The following is a 19522-nucleotide window of genomic DNA, read 5'->3' as shown; positions in this document are numbered from 1 at the left end:
TATCATTGTTCCCATTTTATGGATGAGGAAACTGAGGCTCCTCAAGATGAAATAGCTTGATTAAGGTGACACAACCAGAGAGTAACAGAGCCTACACTTTAATAACCCAGTTGTGTTTTGCTCAAGAATTGTCATTCAGAAAGGAAACAGTTAAGATTTAACCCAAATACAGAAAAGCACTTGATATGTAAATGTACACAGTTCAATGACTTGTCACAGACACCTGTGGAGCTACCAACCAGATCAAGAAAGAAAAGATGTCCAGCTCTCGTTAGGTGCCCTGCCCCTTCATGAGTTGGGCTCCTCTGCTAGAGCTTCTCTGGGAATTCTTTGACTGAGGGCATTACTGTCCCTACTTTACTGATGCGGACACACAGGTTCAGAGAGGTACTGTGACTTGCCCAAGGTCACAGAGCTTGGAAAGCAACAGGCTCAGAGAGGGCGAGTGATCACCCAGAGGTCACACAGCTAAAACTTAACCACCTGTTAAAACAACAAACTAAATACCAAAAACCAAAACTGTGCTTTATTAGGTGTTTACTATTTGCAAGGCACAGTGCTAAGTCTCTTGGACGACAACAGTAGCAGCAGCAGCAAGCACTTTTTTGCCATTTGGGGTGCATACTCCCCATGTAACGCAGCTTGGCACTTTGCGTAATCTGCTCAGTGAATTCTTCCAGCGACCCTGTGGCTTGGGCTTGGGTCTCGAGCCCATTTTACAGACGAGGACACTGAGGCTGGAAGGCTGAGGCCCCTGCCCGATAGGCTTAGCCGGCCTGGCACCGAATCTGCCCGGCGCCCCGGGAGGCTGCGGGAGGGCCAGGTGGCATGCAAGGAGTTAAGCGGTAGGCAGTGCTGTGGCACCGTGCGAGGAGCGCGCCGGGCTGAGGCGCGCTGCTGGCGGCGGCGGCAGCGGCGCGGGGAGCTAGGGCTGGAGACGTGAAGTCCAGGGGAGCGAGCCAGGCAGCCGAGGAGGCAGCGGCAAGGCAGCGAGCGAGAGCGAGGCGGCCGGAGCCCCGCGCCGAGCGGCAGCCTGTGCCCTGCGCGCACCGAGCCCGGGCATCTTCATCCCCGGGCGGGTGCCCGCGCGGGGCCTCGCCGCGGCTCGGGGCACCCGCAGTGCCGCCCGCCGGAGAGCCAGGCTCGCAGGAGCCCGGCTTTCACTTCCTCTCGCCTCCGCCCGCCTCCCTGGCTCGCCGGCTGGCGTCGCCACCGCCTCCTCGTCCCCGGCCACCGCTGTCGCCGCTGCTGCAATCCAGGGCGCACACTCTCCCACTTTCCCGCTGGAGGCGCGGAGGATGCCCTTTGAGCCAGACCTGGAGAAATAGCCCCAGGGCCCGGCAGGAGGAGCCTTGGTGGCGAGAAAGGAAATCCAGGCTCCGCTTTCCTTGAAGCCACTGCAGCAGCCGGGAAGGCGCCCACAGAGCGGGCGCGCCAAGCGGGACGCGGGAGTCTCAGAGAGGGACCCCGGGCGCCTGCTCAGCTCCGCCGGCAGAGTTTGCAAGTCGCGGAGACCCTTCAGGTAAGGGCTCAGGTGCCTGGATTGGGAAGAGGGCTCCAGGAGGGAGCGGGGCGCGGAGCTTCTGCGAAATGTCTTCTGCCCCCGGATCTGGGCTTTGCGTTCCAGACGCCTCCCCGCAGGTTGGGGTCTCAGCGCCCAGAGCTGGCGAGTAAAGAACCCAGAGTGGTGACAGCCCAGCTCTGCGTAGATGACAAACTTTCTCTCCTCTGGCGGAGGGTGGGACATTCCGGCTCATCCAGGCATCCTTCCTCTGGGCATTCCTGTGCCCCCTACAGGCATGCGTTCAAGAGCTTCTCCCGCGGAGGTGGGCCAGCGGGGAGGCAGTGGGCCCCGTAAATTTGATTTATGAATCACCCTTTTTATGGTCAGTGCAGAGTTCCAAGAGAGAGGGAGCTAGTCATATTTCCAAGTTGGCTGGAGGAGATGCTTCTTGGGGGTGATACTCTGCTGAATGAGGCTGCCTGTCATCTGATACCAAGAGCCAGAGCTGCCTGGGCAATGGGCTTTGTGCAGAGTGCTTTGCAGATTTGCTTATGTCCATTCTGGGACGTGTGTGTGTGTGGGGGGTGTGTGTGTGGGTGTGGGGGTGTGTAAAGACAGAGAGGGAACTAGAGACTAGGGGACCCACTCAGCCAGATCGCCTCCTTGCAAGCCCTTCCGGCAGCCCCAGTTATCTTTAAAAGAGCCAACTCACCTTGGCAGAACCACTAGGAAGGGTGGAGGTGACTTCCTAGTTCTTACAGCTTCAAGGGGCTGCTCCTTAGGAGAGAAAAAAAATAGGGGGAAGTTTCCTGGGCTGCTCAATGAGACCATTCCTAGTGGAGCCTGGGGAGGTGCAAACTTTTCGCAGAAAAGGAGCTGGAAGGGCCACGTGGAGAGGGGCCCCTGGCATTCTCATCCCCACTCTCCAGGCCCCTAGAGGCTCTGCTGAGGCCAACACAGCTCATGAGTTTGGCTAGATGATTTTTCCTGTTAGTAAAAAGCGTGCTCCACGGAGGTTGCCTGGTCTCTGAGGATCATTTTGGAGCTGCCCCTGTGGTCACAGCCCCGTAGATGGCATGGTGCTACCTATTGGTACTGGGCATCTGTCTCTGGGGAGTAGCATTGCTATGTTGTTTTTAAGACATTTCTTGGGGTGTGAGGGGGGATTCCACTCTCAGGCCAAGTTAGGAGCTGTGTCCTAGGCTGCCGAAACCCAATAATTCCTCCAGGATGTCAGAATCTGGTGCTTGATGTCCTGGAAAAATCCCTGGGTCTGGGTCAGGAGGTTGAGCTTCAAGTTGGGTCTCATTTGCTGTGTAACTTTGGACAAATCACTAGACCTCTCTGGGCTTCAGTTGTTGCTTCTCAAAAATGAAGAGATTACATGTATCCTCAGAGGTCCCAGTTCAGTTCAGATGCTCTATGACCCTGCGTGATTGTCACTGATGAGATTTTCATAATCCCAGGAAAGATCTTAACTTAGAATTTAAGAGATTTAGGTCTCAGATCATATGTAAGTGTGACCAGTCACTTCCCGCTCCACACCGTGGGTCCTCCGCTGTAGGATGGGGAGCTCACAGTTCCTACTTCAGCAGGCTGTTTCGAGGACTGAGATGGTGCCTAGAGGGTGCTGGGTGTGGAGTTTAGCAAAGAGCAAAGCTCAACGGTGCCAGCACCAAGGCTACCTGCTTTCGGGTCCTGTGTGTGGGCAGATATCTGGGTGCCGTTTTCCCAAGGGAGGCTGACCCCGTCCCACCGAGCACCGGGTGATCTGGACTGCATGTCAGGCCCCGTGTTCTCTCCAATCACCTGACACTGCAGTCCCCGCCCCCCGCTTTGCTTTCTCATAAAATCTCTGCTGGACCAGCCAGCCGCTCCTAGTGGGGAGCCCAGGGTGGTCTGTGAGCGCTGGTTGCACCCAGCTGCTGCATCGCCAGGACATCAGGAGCTGGAGGTAGGCAGACTCCATGGCTTCAACTTGCAGCTGTCTAGGGACCAGCCGCTCCTAGTGGGGAGCCCAGGGTGGTCTGCGAGCGCTGGTTGCACCCAGCTGCTGCATCGCCAGGACATCAGGAGCTGGAGGTAGGCAGTCTCCATGGCTTCAACTTGCAGCTGTCTAGGGACCAGGACAGAGAAGTTCAGAATGTCTGAGTGTAGGGCACTCAGCCAGCTGATGCCTGAGAACTACCCCATGCCGGGCAGACAAGGCTACTGTTCTTGGCAGGAAAAGTCAAGCTGGGGAAAGAAGTGTCTTACAGCAGTGTGTGTATGTGTGTGTGTGCGTGCGGGTGCGTGCATGTGTGCGTGTGCATGCACACACAAGGGAATGCTGAAATTGTGACGGAATGCAGCGGAGTGGTCAGTGTGATCTTTTTCTGCATGGTTTTGAGGCTTGTGGGTTGCCCTGGGTTTATGCTGCAACCATCAGTGGAGAAGGGAGACCCCATCCCAGTGACATGGAGTGAATTCATCAGTGACAGAAGCAGTCCCACTGTGAGCTTGCTTGGTCTGTAGACTTGACTTTTAAGACTCTGAGAAAATGAACAGTTTTGCTTTCATGGTAGAGTAAGGAGTGCGTGTGAATGTGTGCATATGTGTGTACTCTCATGAAGGTGTGTGCTCATGTGCTTGTGTGATCATAACTTACATGAGAACCATGTGTGTGGATTAATGTAAATGGTGTCAGTGTGAGTGTGTACTTGGTGTCTGATGGATGTATGTGTGGATGTGCATGTCTATGGATTTATGAGTGTGTGTGTACATGCCTGCAAGAGAATGGGTGCATGTGTGAATCGGTGCAATGGGGGGTATGTGTAGGTGCTTGTGAATGTTAAGCAGTTGTATATATGTGAGTCATGTGTGTCTGAGCTACACAGATGCATGCTTGCACAGATGTATGTGTGTGTGCTGTAGGGGGTCTGTGCAGAAATACCCATGTTTAAGAAGCTATGCGTGTCTGCCTGGTGCATGTTTTGATAGCTGTGTGTGTTATTTGTATGTCCATGTGGGTGTTCCTGAATGCCTGCATATGTGTGAGTGCACACATGTGCATACAGCCATGTGAATGTGAATTCATGCTACGCACTTACAGGTATTATGTATCTGTATGTTTTTAAATGTACCTTTATATGTGTCCCTATGGGCATATGTGTGTGTAGCACTGCACAACTGCTTGTCTCTCTGTGTGTGAGTCTTGCATCTGTTTGTTGTGGTATAATCTCTGTGAATGTCTCTGTGTGTATGTCTGAGTTTCTGAACATGTATATCTGTGAACATTAGAGTGTGCATTTGATTGTGTCTGTGCATACGTGTGTGTTTCTGTGGGTGTGTGCCTGTGTGTATTGCAGTGTGAACTTTTTATGCATCTCTCGGCATCTACACAGGTGTTTCTGAGTGTATATGCCTCTGTGTAGTGTTGCATACTTGAGCGTATCTCCGTGTGTATGTGTGCATTTCTGAGTGTCTGTCTGGGTGTGTCACTTGCAGTGTACATTTGAGTGTGTCTGTGTGCATGTGAGTGTCTCTGAAGGTGTGCTTTTGTGTGTTCCAGTGTAAGTTTTGTCCACGTCTCATGTATGAGTGGACTTCTGAGTGGTGTTGTATCTTTTTGCACACCTCTGGGTATACATGTGTTTTTCTGAGTGTGTTTGCCTGTTTGTGCAGCTGTGTAACTTTTGTGCATGTCTGTGTGTGTGTGTGTGTGTGTACTTCGAAGCATGCACATCCCTGAGGGTGTGTCTGAGTGTCTCTAGGGGTATAAACAAGTGTGTGGGTAGATGGGTGTGGACACACCTGAGAGCTTCCAAACAGAAACCGTCTCTGAAGCTTTAGGATCACTCTTCTCCCTGAGAAGATCGGGACTGAACCGTGCTCATGCCGTGTACTTTCCGAGTGTTGATTCAGCAATTGGTGCCAGCTCTGAGCAGAGATTTGGATGTTGCGTGCTCATTTTTCCAAGTGCCTTCGCCTTGCAGTGCTCCAAAGCCCGGTGTATCCCCCGGCCCCGCCTCCCTCACCTTCTGTAACAGCCCAAATCTATCTCGCCAGAAGCCTCCACTTAGGACGGCTGCTGAGCAAACTCGCAGATGTTAAAAGCACAGGTATAATTTTAGGCAGAAGGTCTGAAAATAGGCAGCCTAGGATATGCTGAACATCTCGACAGCAGTGTTTCTAATTAGGAGCAACTTGTTTTCCTTAAATAAACAAATCAAGTGAGGAAAGAAATTGCCTGAGATTAATGGCTCCCTGGAGCAGGTCCAGATGTTGGGAAGATAGGACTGTGGAGGGGTATGGGTTGGTCTCTGGTCCCCATGGACTGCAAGGGTTGCTGCTGAAGGGCCTTCCAGATTTTGCCCAAGAGCTGATGAGACAGAACCTTGAGGTGAGAAGCTGGTGAGGAGGGCAGGGCTGGGCCACTGTGGGGCCCCTTTTCAAGGTCTGCCAGTGCCTGGTTATTGAGGTGGATGCATCACTGGCCCCATTTCCTGCCTCCTCCCTGTATCCATGCCCTTAGCCGTAAGACATGATTGCTGTTCTCATTCAAGGAGCAGGCAAAGCTTAGACTCCTGCTCCCTCCCTTTGGGGTTCAGCCATGTGACCAGCTTTGGCCATTAGAGTGAAGTGGAAGAGACAGTGTGCCCATTCCAAGCTTAGGCCTTAGGGGACCTGTGTTTCTGCCATGGCTAGGTGGAGAGCTGCCCTCTCAGCCTGGCCTTAGAATGAGCACATGTTAAGTCCAGACCTTGGTGAAGGGATGAACCCAGCCAAGTTCCAGCTGGTCACAAGCAGATCAGCAAAATCAATGCCTCTCATGATATCTTACTGGGGTTTTCTGGTTGTTTGCTACACGCCATTGTCATAGTCATAGCTAACTGATGCAGTTGCCAGTAAGTCATCTTTATTTCCTTCTCCTGTTTGACCCCGGTACTCATTCAGAGGTGCATAATGAACACCAGTACTTTTCACTGTTGGTGTCCCGTTCCTACCTTGCTTTCTGTCCATCCTAACATCAACGTTAATAATAAGTAACACGTGCAAAGTGTTTACCAGGTGCACACACCATGCCAGGAGCTTTGTATATCATCTAATCTACTGTTATAATCTGTAAGGCTTAGAGAAATGAATGACTTGCCCAGGTGACACAGCTCAGAAGCCAGGCTTCCTGGGATTTGCACACAGATCACCTGATGTCAGAGACCATGTTTTTAACCATGATGTCATATTGCCTCCCCAGTGCCAGCAGACATGTTTTATGTAACTGATGTCATAGCACACATTCAGCATTTCCCCGCTTAATTCACCTGGAGGTTTGGTTGGCAGAAACGAATCATGTCACAGAAGTGGGAAGTGTCTATTTGAATGTGGTGAGATTTGTTCATCCCTTCATCCTTCCGTGCATCCATCCATCTGTCCGTCCATCCATCTGTCTGTCCATCCATCTATCCAACCATCCATCTATTCATCTGTCCATTGATCCATCCATCTGCCCATCTCTCCATCCATCCATCCATCCATCCACCCATCCATCCATCCATCCATTCATGCATCCATTCAAGTATTTATTCAGCATCAGTATTTGCTGATATTCAGTGTTTGCTCAGAATCTTCTAAGCATCATACTCTGTGCTGGGCACTGAAGATACAGAAATGAGAGACCCCAGCTCTGTCTTCAATGAGTTTACAATCTGGGGAAGAAGTAAGATAACCTGGGTTCTGGAGACAGAGGAAGCTGAGTTCCAATCCAGCCTTTACCCTTTACTGTAAGCAACTTCAACTCCACCTCATTGGATTGTTGTAAGGATCGAACAAAGTAATGTAGGCAAAGTCCTTCACACAGTGCCTGCATGTTGGAAGCCACAATAAACAAGAGGCATAACTCTTCTTCCTCCTGTTCTTTCTCCTCCTCCTCCTTACGGCGGAGATAGCTGAGTGTCACAGCCAGAGCAATGCAGAGATAAGAGAAAGCAAGGGCCTCCAGATCCCAGATAGAGTGACCAACCATCCTGATTGTTTGAAACTGAGATGTTTCGTCAGGATACAGGACTTTCAGTGCTAAAACTGGAAGAGTCCCACACAAACCAGGACAAATTGGTTACTCTAATCCCAGAGGAAATATTGGACCCAGCTTGGAATGGTCTAGAATAGGGGTCAACAAACTACGACCCACAATCAAATCCAGCCCACTGCCTGTTTTTGTAAATAAAGTTTTATTGGAACACAGCTAAGCCCATTCATTGACATACTGTCTGTGGCTGCTGTCAAGCTACAATAGCAATGTTGAGTATTTGTGACAGAGATCATATGACCTGCAAAGCCTAAAGTATTTACTATCTGACCCTTTATAGAAAAAGATTACTGACCCATGAGCTAAAAATCCAAGCCAGGGTCCTGGGCCATGGACAGAAATGACCAAGGCAAGAATTCGATGGACTTGGCTGAATCATTGTGAGTCAGGTGACATGTGGCGTTTGCATTCACCCACAGGTGAAGTGCCTGGAGGCTCAGAAGAGGTGCCGCAACTCCAGAGACTGTGAGCTGGAGAATTCTTAGATAGAGAGATAGAGACCCAGAAATGGATGCTCCGTGCTCATTTAACACAACATCCAGCAGACAGTAGGAGGCAGGCGACGATGGTCCTGGGGGAGGAGTTTCTGAGTGGGAAGCGAGGAGATCTGAACCCCAGCTCTTCATCAATTGACTTCGTGGCCTGTAGCAAGTCCCCTCCCCGCTTTGGGCCTCCGTTTTCACATCTATAGAATGGGAGAGAAGTTACATATGATCACAAATGACTTCTCCAGTGCAGCTTTTTATGGTTCCATTTTCTTTCTAACTGGAGTAGCACTAAAGCCTTAATATATGTTGGCCTTAATATACTAAAGCCTTAATATATGTTGGCCTTAATATACAAAGCCTTAACATATGTTGGCCTTAATATACTAAAGCCTTAATATGTGTTGGCCTCTGCTCCAAGGTAGCCCTGCAGGACCCTGACCTGCAGACCCTCCTGATCACATGGCTTCTGTATGTGGGGTGTTTGCAGTGCCTGGCATGGTAATTGGGGCTTCACTTCCATTCTCTCACTGACTCTTGTGATGGTCCTGTGAGGTAAGGGACCTCAGTCTCCACTTGACCCGTGTGGACGCTGAGGCTCAGATTCATTCACTTATCTAGAGTCACAGACCCAGTGCATGGCAGAGCCCAGGTCACTCTGACCTCAAAGCCCATGTTCTCAGCTACTCCTACCCCTTCCTCCCCGCTCTGTCTTTCACAGGTAGGGGTGATGTATGGTTTGAGGAACTCCTCGGAGGAAGCTTTCCCCTTTTGCTCCCTCTCATTTGTTAACCTGGAAATGGTAGGCACCAGGCCAGGGTCCATCCCCACAGGCCTGAGGATGGTAAACGTGGGTTTATCAGTGAGGCTGGGGCTGAGTGGGCTTGGGTGACTGAATGGCTGGAAGGCCCCCTGCTAGGGCAGTGAAAAGCAGACTATTCAGCAGAACTGGGGGCTGAGCATGCTGGGCTCTGGATTTGCAGGTTTATGGAAAGCCTCTGAGCCTCCAGAGACAGCGGATCACCCACGTTTCTTCCCCACTTGGCTAAGATGGCCCTGATTTCTGCCCCTAGAATATCCATTTACACTCCAGTGACCTGAGCTCTTTGCATTTTGAAAGCCTATCTGGTGGGACAGGTAGAAAACCTAGAATCTCTGGAACAATCAGACTAGTTTGAATGTTCACATAGCTCTTAGGTGTATCACCATCATAACTGTATGCCATTTACCCTGGAAACTCAACTCTCTATAAAACACAATCAGAAAATAGTCTGATTTAATTACTACAGCACCCATATCAGAAGAGAGCCTGTTCACTCTTTCTCTCCACACCATTGTGATGAGCTCAGCGACCTGATTTCCCAGGCCTAGAGCACATCGAAGAAGCAAATGAGGAGAGTGTAGAACAGTGGAGAGTGCACAGTGACAGCGGGCAGAAGCGACAGCTGACAGCCTGGGAACAAGGGTGAACATGAAGAGATTCCAAAAGTAAGAAGCATGAAAACAGAAGTGACGGAGTGTGGGAGTTTAGTGTAGTGGTCAAACAACCTCATCCCGTAACTTCTGTCCAGCCCGATGTTACAGGACACGGAAATGGCCAGCCTCTGTGCCGGCCCCAAGAAACAGTTAAACCCTGTTTAGTAGGCAGGACCGAGGGCAAGGAATAATTCATTGCATGAAGTATTTGATCCCATGGCTAAACTAATAAATGTTTCTGTGTAGGTAGCCTCTGGCATCTGAAAATTTCACTTACATAGAACTCTTCATTTTTCACAATGTTGGATAAGTGACATCTAACTGTACCTAGACAGTATCTGGCACGTGATAGGTGCTCAAGAAATGAACATCCTTTGAAATCAGGCAAATCTAGGTTAGATCTTGGCCACTTAACTGCAGCCAGTGGCTCCCTCTCAGCCTCAGTGTCACCCGCCATATACCGAGGACAGCTGTACATGAGCTGCAAGTGCTGCGGAAACCCAGAGCACCTTCTCGTCTGTGCATGGCAGAAGGAACAGCACCACAGCCTGTCTCGTGACGTTTGCTTTCATCTTCTATATCTCATGTGGGAGGTGGGCACATGCAGAAACCAGGCAGGAGAGGACTCTGAGAAGTGAGATTCTGTCATTCGATGGCCAGCATGCAGGAAAACCCACCACCAGGAAAGGACAGTGGATGGAGTTGGATGAACCAGCCTGCAATAGATGCTCCGGCCTCAAAGAAATATGATGGCATCTTCATGCATGTCCAGTAGCTGAGTAAAAATGCCCCATTTAACTCTGCTGTTCCCCAGAAGTGAGGGCTAAGAGCCTGGGCTTTGGGATTGAGCAGGTTCACTTCCGATCCCAGCTCGGTAGCTTATAGGCTGTGTGATCTTGAGCAGGTTGTGTGGGCTCACGGTGCCTCCATGTCCTGATCCGTAAAATGGCAATACTAATACCTACCTCATAGGGTTCAGGGATTCAATGAGATCATGCTCGGTGTAGAGTAAGCACTCAACAGTGCTCATCTTAGCCAGAAGATAAGTCATTTTCTCCAATGGGCATAACTAAGAGTCCTCCTAGCACTAAAGTGTCTGCGCATCTGTTCAGGACTCGTGATGGATCAGTCAGTTTCTGCCTCCTCACACCATCTGGGGCATCTCCAGGAAGTTTTCTCTTTGAACTTCAGCTGCCTCTTCCATGAACATTATTTAGTGATTTGCTTGATTCATAAACATGTTTGTGCATTCATTCATTTACTTAACACTCATTTATTAGACACCTATTTCATGTCAGAGCTGCCAGGTCTTATGCTAGGCCCTGGGAGATGAGCCCAACTTGATGGGCCTGGGTAGCGATGCCCCCTGGGAGGACAGAGGAGACACATGGATATGGTCCTGGGAGGGCAGCATGCTTCATGTTCACAGCTGTGCCTCTGCACCAAGATGAGACTGGCACGTCGTAGGTGCTCAATGTTTGTTGAGAGAAGGAATGAATGAGTATTCCGTACTTAGCACCATCAGATGGGTGGGTCCTATTACCATCTGAGCCCCAGAATTCTTGGGTCCCAGAATGAGAAGAGCAGCCTCAGTTTACCACCTTAGAAAAAAAAAAAAAAAAGGAAGGTGTGAATTCCCGGATCATACCTTAGGCACTGGAGGTCTATCTCCAAATAAAATTTGATAGTTGCATGGGGTGGAATTAATTGGGGGAAACATACTTTCAAACAAGAGAGAATTTATGGCTGAATGACTTGTAGCAATTCTAGGAGGTGTTCTTTTTCTTGTTTCCATTTTTATGGAGGACTCCCTCACCAGCCCTTGCGAACTGGAAACTTGGAACAGACCCAGTGCCTGCACCTAGGAAGAGTTTTTCTCAGCTCAGCTTCAGGTGGGGAGGAGGTTGGGGTCCAGAGTGCTGCATGCTCCAAAGTAAACAAAGTAGAAGCTGTGGGGTGTTGGAGTTAACAGCATGGGCTCTAGACTACAACTGCTTGGCTTCACAGCCCACATCAACCACTTGCTCACTCCCTAACTTTGGACAAGTATCTTAACCCCTGTGCCTCAGTTTTCTCATCTGTAAAATGGGGATCACAGTAATGCCTTCTCCGAGGGTTGCTATGAGTGTTTTATAAGTGAGTTCACAGAGAACTCCAGCACAATGCCTAGCACGTAGTAAGTGCTCAGAACAATATTCATCATTGAGAGCGAACAAACCCATGTGAGGTTCTGAAATGTCAGAATGGGACACAGTAGATTTTAAATAGCAGAAACTCTCTCAGACTGGCTGAAGCCAGTGGCGAGTAGGCAGGAACCTGGCTCAGCAGTAAAGCTGGGAGGAGGCACCAGGCTTGGGGTTAGAGAGACCATCAACTGACCACACAATCTCAGGCCACTGGTGTCACCTTTCCGTGCCTCGGTTTCTTCACCTGCAAAAGAGGGATGGTGAGCTGACGCGTCTAGGATACTGTAAAGAGGACATGACCTTATACATGGAGAGTTCTCCGCTCAGGGTATGAACTCAGAAGATACACGGGGTAGGACGATGGAGCCATTCCGAGTCATGCCTGGGGTCAGCCTGCCTGGGCTTCAATCCTGGCTCTGCTGCTTTTCAGCTGAGTGGCCTTGGGCCGTGAGTTAACCTCTTTTTGCCTCCGTTTCCTCATTTGTAAAACTGAGATACAAAACTGGAAGGGCTGAGTGAAGATTCAATGACCTAAAATGGTGCCTGGCATATGGTACAGGTTACGTAAGTGCCAGTTAGTGATGCAATGACTGCTATTGGGTGGCTTTTATTTCAGGTCTTGTCAGAGGTGATTCCATCACAGAGTGCCAAGGCAGCTCCTAACTGTCTGTGAGCAGAGTGAAGAGGCGTGGGGATTCTCTGGGCATCAGGGCCTCTCCCCATAATCCATCCTGGAGTATCTTTTACGCCAACCTGTCGCTCTGTCTGTTCGCCTTATTTTGGGCACTGGCTGATTATGAGAGGTAAACCTGTGTGTCACTCAAAAAAAAAAAATAGGTAATGGTAGCTGGGGATTGAGATGCCAGTGTCTTCTCCCCTGGATTGCCCAGATCTTCTGCCCTCTCCCTTCATGACACCCTAACCAGGGGCATTTGCTAGCCCCCTGGCACCCTGCCAGCCCCTGCTGCAGTCCTGAAGCCTTAGGCCACTGTGACCACTGCCCCCGTGAGTGTGAACTTCAGCAGAGCAAGACTTCCAGCTCTGGAAGGGGTCCCGGCACCAGCCGGCCAGCCCTCCCACCCCCTGGGTATCGTGGCAGAGCTGGGACTAGAACATGGGCCTTTCACATCCTGATCTGTGACAGGTCCTGCAGCCCCATTCACTCCCATGCTGCTCTTCAGTGTGAGTGGATGAGTTCCCGATGGCTGCGGGAAGCAATGACCACAAAGGTAGCAGCTTGAACAAAATGATTTTTAAATTCTTTTCTTTTCTTTCTTTCTCTTTCTTTCTTTCCTTTTTATTTATTTTTTGGAGATGGCGTCTCTTTCACCCAGGTTGGAATGCAGTGGCATGATCACAGCTCACTGCAGCCTTGAATTCCTGGGCTCAGGTGATCCTCCCATCTCAGTCTCTCAAGCAGCTGAGACTTACAGGCGAGTGCCACCACACCCAGCTAATTTAAAAAAAAAAATTACTCTTTTTTGTTTGTTTGTGATTTTAAAAAAATTTTGAAGAGATAGTCTCATATGCTGCCCAGGCTGGTCTTGAACTCCTGGACTCAAGCGATGCTCCCACCTTGGCCTCTGGAGTAGCTGCGACTACAGATGGACACCACCATGCCCGGCTCTAAACAATACAAATTGACTGTCTTCCAGTTCTGGAGGTTAGAAGTCTAAAATGGGTCCGCAGGGCCGGGTTCTTTCTGGAGCTTCTACAGGGAGAATCCACTTTCTTACCTTCTCCAGGATTGGAAGGCCACCCATATTCCTTGGTTTATAGCCCCAAGCCACTCTGATGTCTGCTTTTATCATCACATCTTTGTCTCTGGCTGCCACTCTCCATCAGGACCCTTGTGAAGACATTGGTCCTATTTGAGTAATCCAGGATAATCTCGCTATCTCAAAATCCTTAACTTAGTCACATCTGCAAAGTTTCTTTTACTAGGTAAAGGTCGCCTATTCACAGGTTCCTGCTTTTGGAGTGGGGGGAGCTGGTATATGATGGAGCGTCCTGTGGGCCTCGTGAGTTCCTCCCAGCTGTGGGAACCTTGTAGAGTTTAAGTAAAGGGGAGCTGGGTGATTCCGTCAAACACTGGCCAGACCAACAAGAAGAAAGGCCTCCCAGCTGTCCCCCCTCAACTTGAGATGAGAGCCCATTGAAATCTCTGCAAAGAACAGAGAGAGCAGGGTGATTTCAGCTTCATTATGCAAAACACACAGCCTTCCAAGGGAGAGGTGAGCTTTGGAGAAAAGAGTCAACAAATTAAGTTTCTTAATCTGCTTTAAGTTGCTAAAATGCCCCTGTCTTCCTTCCTTTGTCACCTGATGGGCCTGTGGGCTATTTTAACTTTTATTAGAACATTTTTTTTTATTATTATTAAAGGAGCTTTTTCCTTTTTAAAAAACTAATCCCAGCTGTGTTTTGATAAGGTAGAATTTAAAATGGCACTGGGGAAATGCCACAGAAAGCTTTGATTTTTCTTCTTATGGCATCTGAATTGATTTAAATAATAATTATATATTTCATTTTTACACGGCCTCCTCTCCTCCCTCCCTGACCTCCTCAAAATACCACAGGTACCAGCAGCTCTGAATATATGCTATTTCTAAAATCTCCAACCCTCAGATCCTGGAGGCAGAGGGACAGCCCTATAAGAAACCAAGATTTCTAACCTAGCAGCTTCACATGTAAGGCAGATTTTGCTCAAATATGGCTGCTCCCAATTCACAGCTGCATGGGCCTTGGATAATTTACTTCCATCTCCTTGGTCTCTGATTTCTCATGTACGTGAGTAAAATGAAATAATGATAGTGTTTGCATTCATCAGGATTCTATTGGTTGTAGGTGACAGAAAACCCAACTTAAATATCATTACACTCTTTTATTCTCCAGCATAAAATGCAATATATGTATATAACTAACAACTGAGCTTCAGGCTTGGCTGGATCCAGCAGCTTGGCATCTTATAGGTCTCTCTTTCTGGTCACTTCTTCTTCCTTTCTTTCGCCTTCCTTCACTCTCTCTGTATACATTTTTTATTTATCTCTAGAGACAAGGTCCTGTTCTGTCACCCAGGCTGGAGTGCAGTGGTGCCATCATGGCTCACTGCAGCCTCGACCTCCTGGGCTCAAGAGATCCTCCTACCTCAGCCTCTTAGTAGCAGAAACTATAGGTGGGTGCCACTGTGCCCAGCTAATTAAAAAATACGTATTTTTGTAGAGATGGAGTCTCACTTTGTTGCACAGGCTGGTCTTAAACTTCTCACCCAAGTGACACTCCCACCTTGGCCTTTCAAAGTGTTGAGATTATAGGTGTGAATCACTGCACGCCTCTCCTTCATGCTTCACCAATCTTTTGGCTCCCATTTTCTCTGCGTGGGCTTCATTTTAGGCTGGCTATCTTCTTCTGAGCACAAATACCCATCAGCCTCTCCCTGCTTATATTGTGGCATCCGCAAGCCCAGTTCCAGCAATTCTGAAAATCAAGACCTACAGCCTCCTGGCACCCATCACAGTGACCAGGGAAATGATCTCTGCTGTTTGATCAGGTCAGGGTCATGTGACCAACCTTGAAGCCTCTTTGAGGGAGGAGCATGAATTACTATTTGTGGCTTCCTGAGCCACGAAGACCAATAGCAGAGGAAGAGGTGGGCCCCCAGTGAAAACTCAGAACCTAGTTAGCCAAAGAAAGGGAAGAGATTACTGGTCAGACTAAAATGACTGGTCAACAAGCCATCTAGTCCCCATCTCAGAGCATTGCTGTGAGGACGAATTGAGATCAGGCATGCAAGGTACTTAGCGCTGCCTCCAGCAGGCAACGTGCCTAGTGAATCCTGCCTATTACTACTGCTGTTGCAACTGTGATTATTATCAGCATGGTGACAATACAGGCCAGGCAGGGACCTGGCAAGTATCCAGGGCAGTGGGAGGCACTCCGCATCCTGAAGACTCAACCTGAACATCCACTAGCCCCTGTGTAGCCTTGGATCAGTCACTTCCCTCCCATCTGGTTGACAAAAGTGGCTGTTCCCTAATAAGCCCCCACCTCCTGTGTCAATTTCCCAGCAGAAAGCTGTGATGGCACCAGGGATGCAGGGAGGTAGTCACAAATCCAGAGGCCCGCAGAACAGGTGGGTACCATGGGCATGAGACAGGCTGGAAGACTATAATGAGCCAGAGACCAAGTACCCCATCCACAGGGCACAGCCTCTCCCAGCCCCAGCCTATTGTTGCCACACAAGAATGCCTGCCCAGGATGGTCACATAGCTTGATTTTTTTTCCCAAGAGAATTCCACCAATTTGGGCAATTTCAAAACACAGGGCAGGCTAGATGAGAGTATCTGTGAGCTCAGTTGGACCACTTCTTGCAAAGGCAGGTCTCCCCAGCATGTGGGACCCAGAGCCTGTACTGTCTTCACGTCGAGAGCTCGGCTTGTGGATGACCTCAAAAGACACACCGGCCCATTGTTCTAGAAACCTGGGTCATGTGCGCTTTGCATTCAGCATCCTTTTTGATGGCCATGGGAGCACCTGTCTTCCTCTGAGCTGTGCCATTTGTAACAGGCTTTGTGGATGGAATTCAGCGAGAACGGCTGCTTCGAAGCAGTTCATTTTGCTGCCTGAGATTATTAATGTTCTCTCTGATTTCCTGCTTCACACTATTGATTTCCTGGGATAAAACTTTCTCTGCAGAGGCTGAGAAGGTAATTCAGCTGCCGTCCTTCCGTGTGAGGCAGGATTCTATGCTAGCTCTCTCCAAGCTTGTAGCTGTGTGATGGAGAGCAACTCACTTCACCTCACTGAGTCTCAGTTTTTTCATCTGTAGCGTGGAGACCCTGGGAGCTCCTGCCTTCTAGAAGGTGTCAGGGACATGGTAGATACACAACAAAGCTTAGCTCCTCCTGTAAAACTGCAGCCTCAGCAGCCTGGGGAAAGGGAGTGAGATGATGATGCCCCTGTCATGACTGAGCCCTCTCTCCACACCAGACCCTTTCCCAGCACAGCCTCCTTGCTCCCCCAGCAGCCCTGAGCTTGGTGGCTTTCCCATCACTGTCCTCTTTTTCACAGATGAGGAAACTCTGAGAGGCAAAGGGACCTGCCTAAGCTCGCACAACTTGGACATGGCACAGCCGAGATTTGAACTCTGGCCTGTCTGAATCCAGGCCCTGCCTCTTGTGACAGGCCCTTCCATTTCAAGGGAACTGGTTTGCATTCACACTGGCTGCACCCGTGAGCGCCAAGGATCCCTGAGCAATGGAATCCAGACCCGGCTCTGCTACTCACTTACTATGTCATCTCAGGAGACTTTCTTGACCTCTCTGGGTGTTTGTTTCCCGCAGCTCCTTAAACCCACCTTGCTGCCTCCCACCTCAAGGCCTTTGCACATACCATGCCCTGGCCCAGCATGCTTTGCCGCTGAACCCCCTCCCCTCTTCCCCTGGTTAATTGCAACTCCTCCTTCAGGTCTTGGGTGAAGTATCACTTCCGGAAATTCCTCTGGGGTGCCCCTGGGCACGTGCTCTCTAAACTCCACAGAATTCCTTAAGGCTTTGTGATTATAGTGCTGTGTGTCGATCTAACCAACCTGCATCCTTCTACTGGACTGTCTGCTTTCTGTGGTCAGGGAACCAGCTAGGACTTGTTTGGCAGCCCACCCGGGCTCACACTCCAAGCCTGCCACATACATACAACAAAACTGTGGAGTTAATAGATAAAGTTCCAAGAGGCCTTAGGACCCTCATACACTGCTGGTGGAAGTGTGAATTGGTACAACTGCTTGGCAGAACTGTTCAGCAGTATTTATTAAGGCAGCACCATACACCCCCATGACTCTGCTGTTTTACGTCAAGATGTACACTCAACAGAAATCAGTAGACACATTCTTTTAATTTTTTATAACACAATTATGAAAAACAGGAACTACTGAAATATCCATGATGGCGGAATAGATAAGTTAAATGAGGTTTAGACATCCAAGAAATAGCGTACAGCAGTGACAGCGAACAGCCTACAGCTGCACGCCATGAAAGGAGGCTTCGTGTAAAACTAATGCTGAGTAAAAAGCCCAGCTACGAAAGGGCTCATACTGCAGGATTCCTACTACAAAATGCTCAGAAGAGAAGCTGAACTACATTATCGTGTTGAGAGAGGCATACATGCTTTGGCGGAAGCATAAAAACAAGGAAGAAGTCACCACCATGGTCCGGAAGGCAGTCACCTCGAGTGGGGAAGGAGGGGCGTGTTATGAGAAGGGGTTTCAAGGTGCTGCTGGCAGTGTTGTTTCTTGCCCTGGATGGGAGTTACATGGGATGTGCATTCATTGTGCAGATCGTACATCATTGTCCATGATGCAAATTGTACATCTTTGTTTTATGTTGTCTTCTGTATTGTGGTCATGAAAAGAATCCCTTCCATCCCACAAGATAATTATCCCTGGGGATCCCTGTCCACATGGACCATCATTGCTTGGGCATTATGCACAGAGAACATCCTCTGAACTCCTGTTTTAGGCCAGGTTACTCTAGTTGAGTGTGGGTGTGCCTCACTCTGTCCTGACGTTCCCCCAGGGGTCCAGATTTACGTGTGTGAAAAGAACCAGAGCAGCTTTGTCTTGGCACAGAGGCCACCTGCCCAGAGGATACAATTAGCCCCTTTTCTCAGAATGTGATAAGGATGGAGGCTTGGTTGCACCAGAAAGTATTTTTGAAAGAAAATATGAAAGAAAGAGAAAACTAAAACCCAAGGAGAAGCATTTTCAGATACCTAATTTGGCAGGCTATGGCAAGCCAGGGAGATAAACTGTCCCAGATGGAGCTCAGATGACAGGGCTGGGCAGGAATTCGAATCAGGACACGGGGCTCCAAGGTGGGGCAGCTGAGGCCCGGGCCTAGGGTGGGCTGGCGTCCAGGTTCAGAATTAGGTCTTTGGACCCAACTGCTACAAGTGTTCTCCAATGGCCTTGACCTCCCTTTCTGCACAGACTGATGGGTTCACCTTGGCCTTGGATGGAGAGCAGAGACCCTGTGATTTTTATTGGTCCTTCAAGTTCAAGTCAGGATGGATCAGGGTTAGGGTCTTCCAGGGGTTCCCAAAAGTCCAGCTAGTCCATTTGGATTATTAACTCATTGACAATGAACTTCATCCATCCAACCAAAACATTTGTACATCTCTTGCCATTTATTAAGTGGATATTAATTGAGCTTAGCTGGGCCTAGACTCTACTAAACATCAAGTATAGAATGAGAGTGACCAACTGGTTGCGGTTTGCCTAGGATTTTCCCGCTTTTAGTGCTGAATGTCTAACTGGCCTGGGAAACTGGATCCCAGGCAAACCTGGACAGTGGGTTACCCTGGAATGGTGAGCAAGAAGCTCTGATGCCCACCCACACAGAGCTCAGGTGGAGGAGACGGGACGTCACAGACCAACGTGCTCAGCAAGCACTTTGCTTGAAAAAGCTTCTTGGAGGAGGAGGCATCTGACCTCAGCCATTCAAGAGAAGCAGGGTCAGGCAGGGGTAGAAGAGTGGGCAGGTTAGGAAGATCGGAGAGGTTAGAGGGAACATGATGTGAGTAAAAACCACACAGTCATGAGTGGTAGAACCAGGCTGGAACCTAGGTCTTTGGAAGCAAGCGTAGTCTTTGCAAGTGTCAGATGCTGTCACAATGGCAATGACTGATGTTTATTGAGCTCTTATAAATGCCAGAAACCGGGCTAACCATTCTGGATGGATCACTTCACTGAAGTCCCTGACAATATCCTGTGATTACTATTATCATCCCATTTTTACAAATAAGGCCTCTGAGGATC

The 19522-nt window shown here is 49.3% G+C and overlaps 1 protein-coding gene across 4 annotated transcripts in view; it reads left to right on the top strand.

The window, feature by feature from the left end:
- Nucleotides 1–1287: 1287 nt before the first annotated feature.
- The window catches only part of WSCD2 (WSC domain containing 2), a 129982-nt gene continuing 111747 nt past the window's right edge, over nt 1288–19522 (top strand). Inside the window, exon 1 of one of the 4 annotated variants that reach the window (XM_021675540.2) lies at nt 1288–1522. The gene's annotated coding sequence lies outside the window, so the exon portion shown is untranslated. Of the gene's footprint in view, nt 1523–1773; nt 1827–3502; nt 3587–19522 lie in introns of those variants that run through there. The other 3 variants (XM_021675537.2, XM_021675539.2, XM_021675538.2) reach the window with 3 other exon arrangements.

Source organism: Aotus nancymaae, unplaced genomic scaffold, assembly GCF_030222135.1.
Source record: "Aotus nancymaae isolate 86718 unplaced genomic scaffold, 86718_ANA_hifiasm-v0.15.2.pri h1tg000021l, whole genome shotgun sequence".
NCBI classification, from domain to species: Eukaryota; Metazoa; Chordata; class Mammalia; order Primates; family Aotidae; genus Aotus; species Aotus nancymaae.
This window is presented reverse-complemented; position numbering and strand designations above follow the sequence as displayed.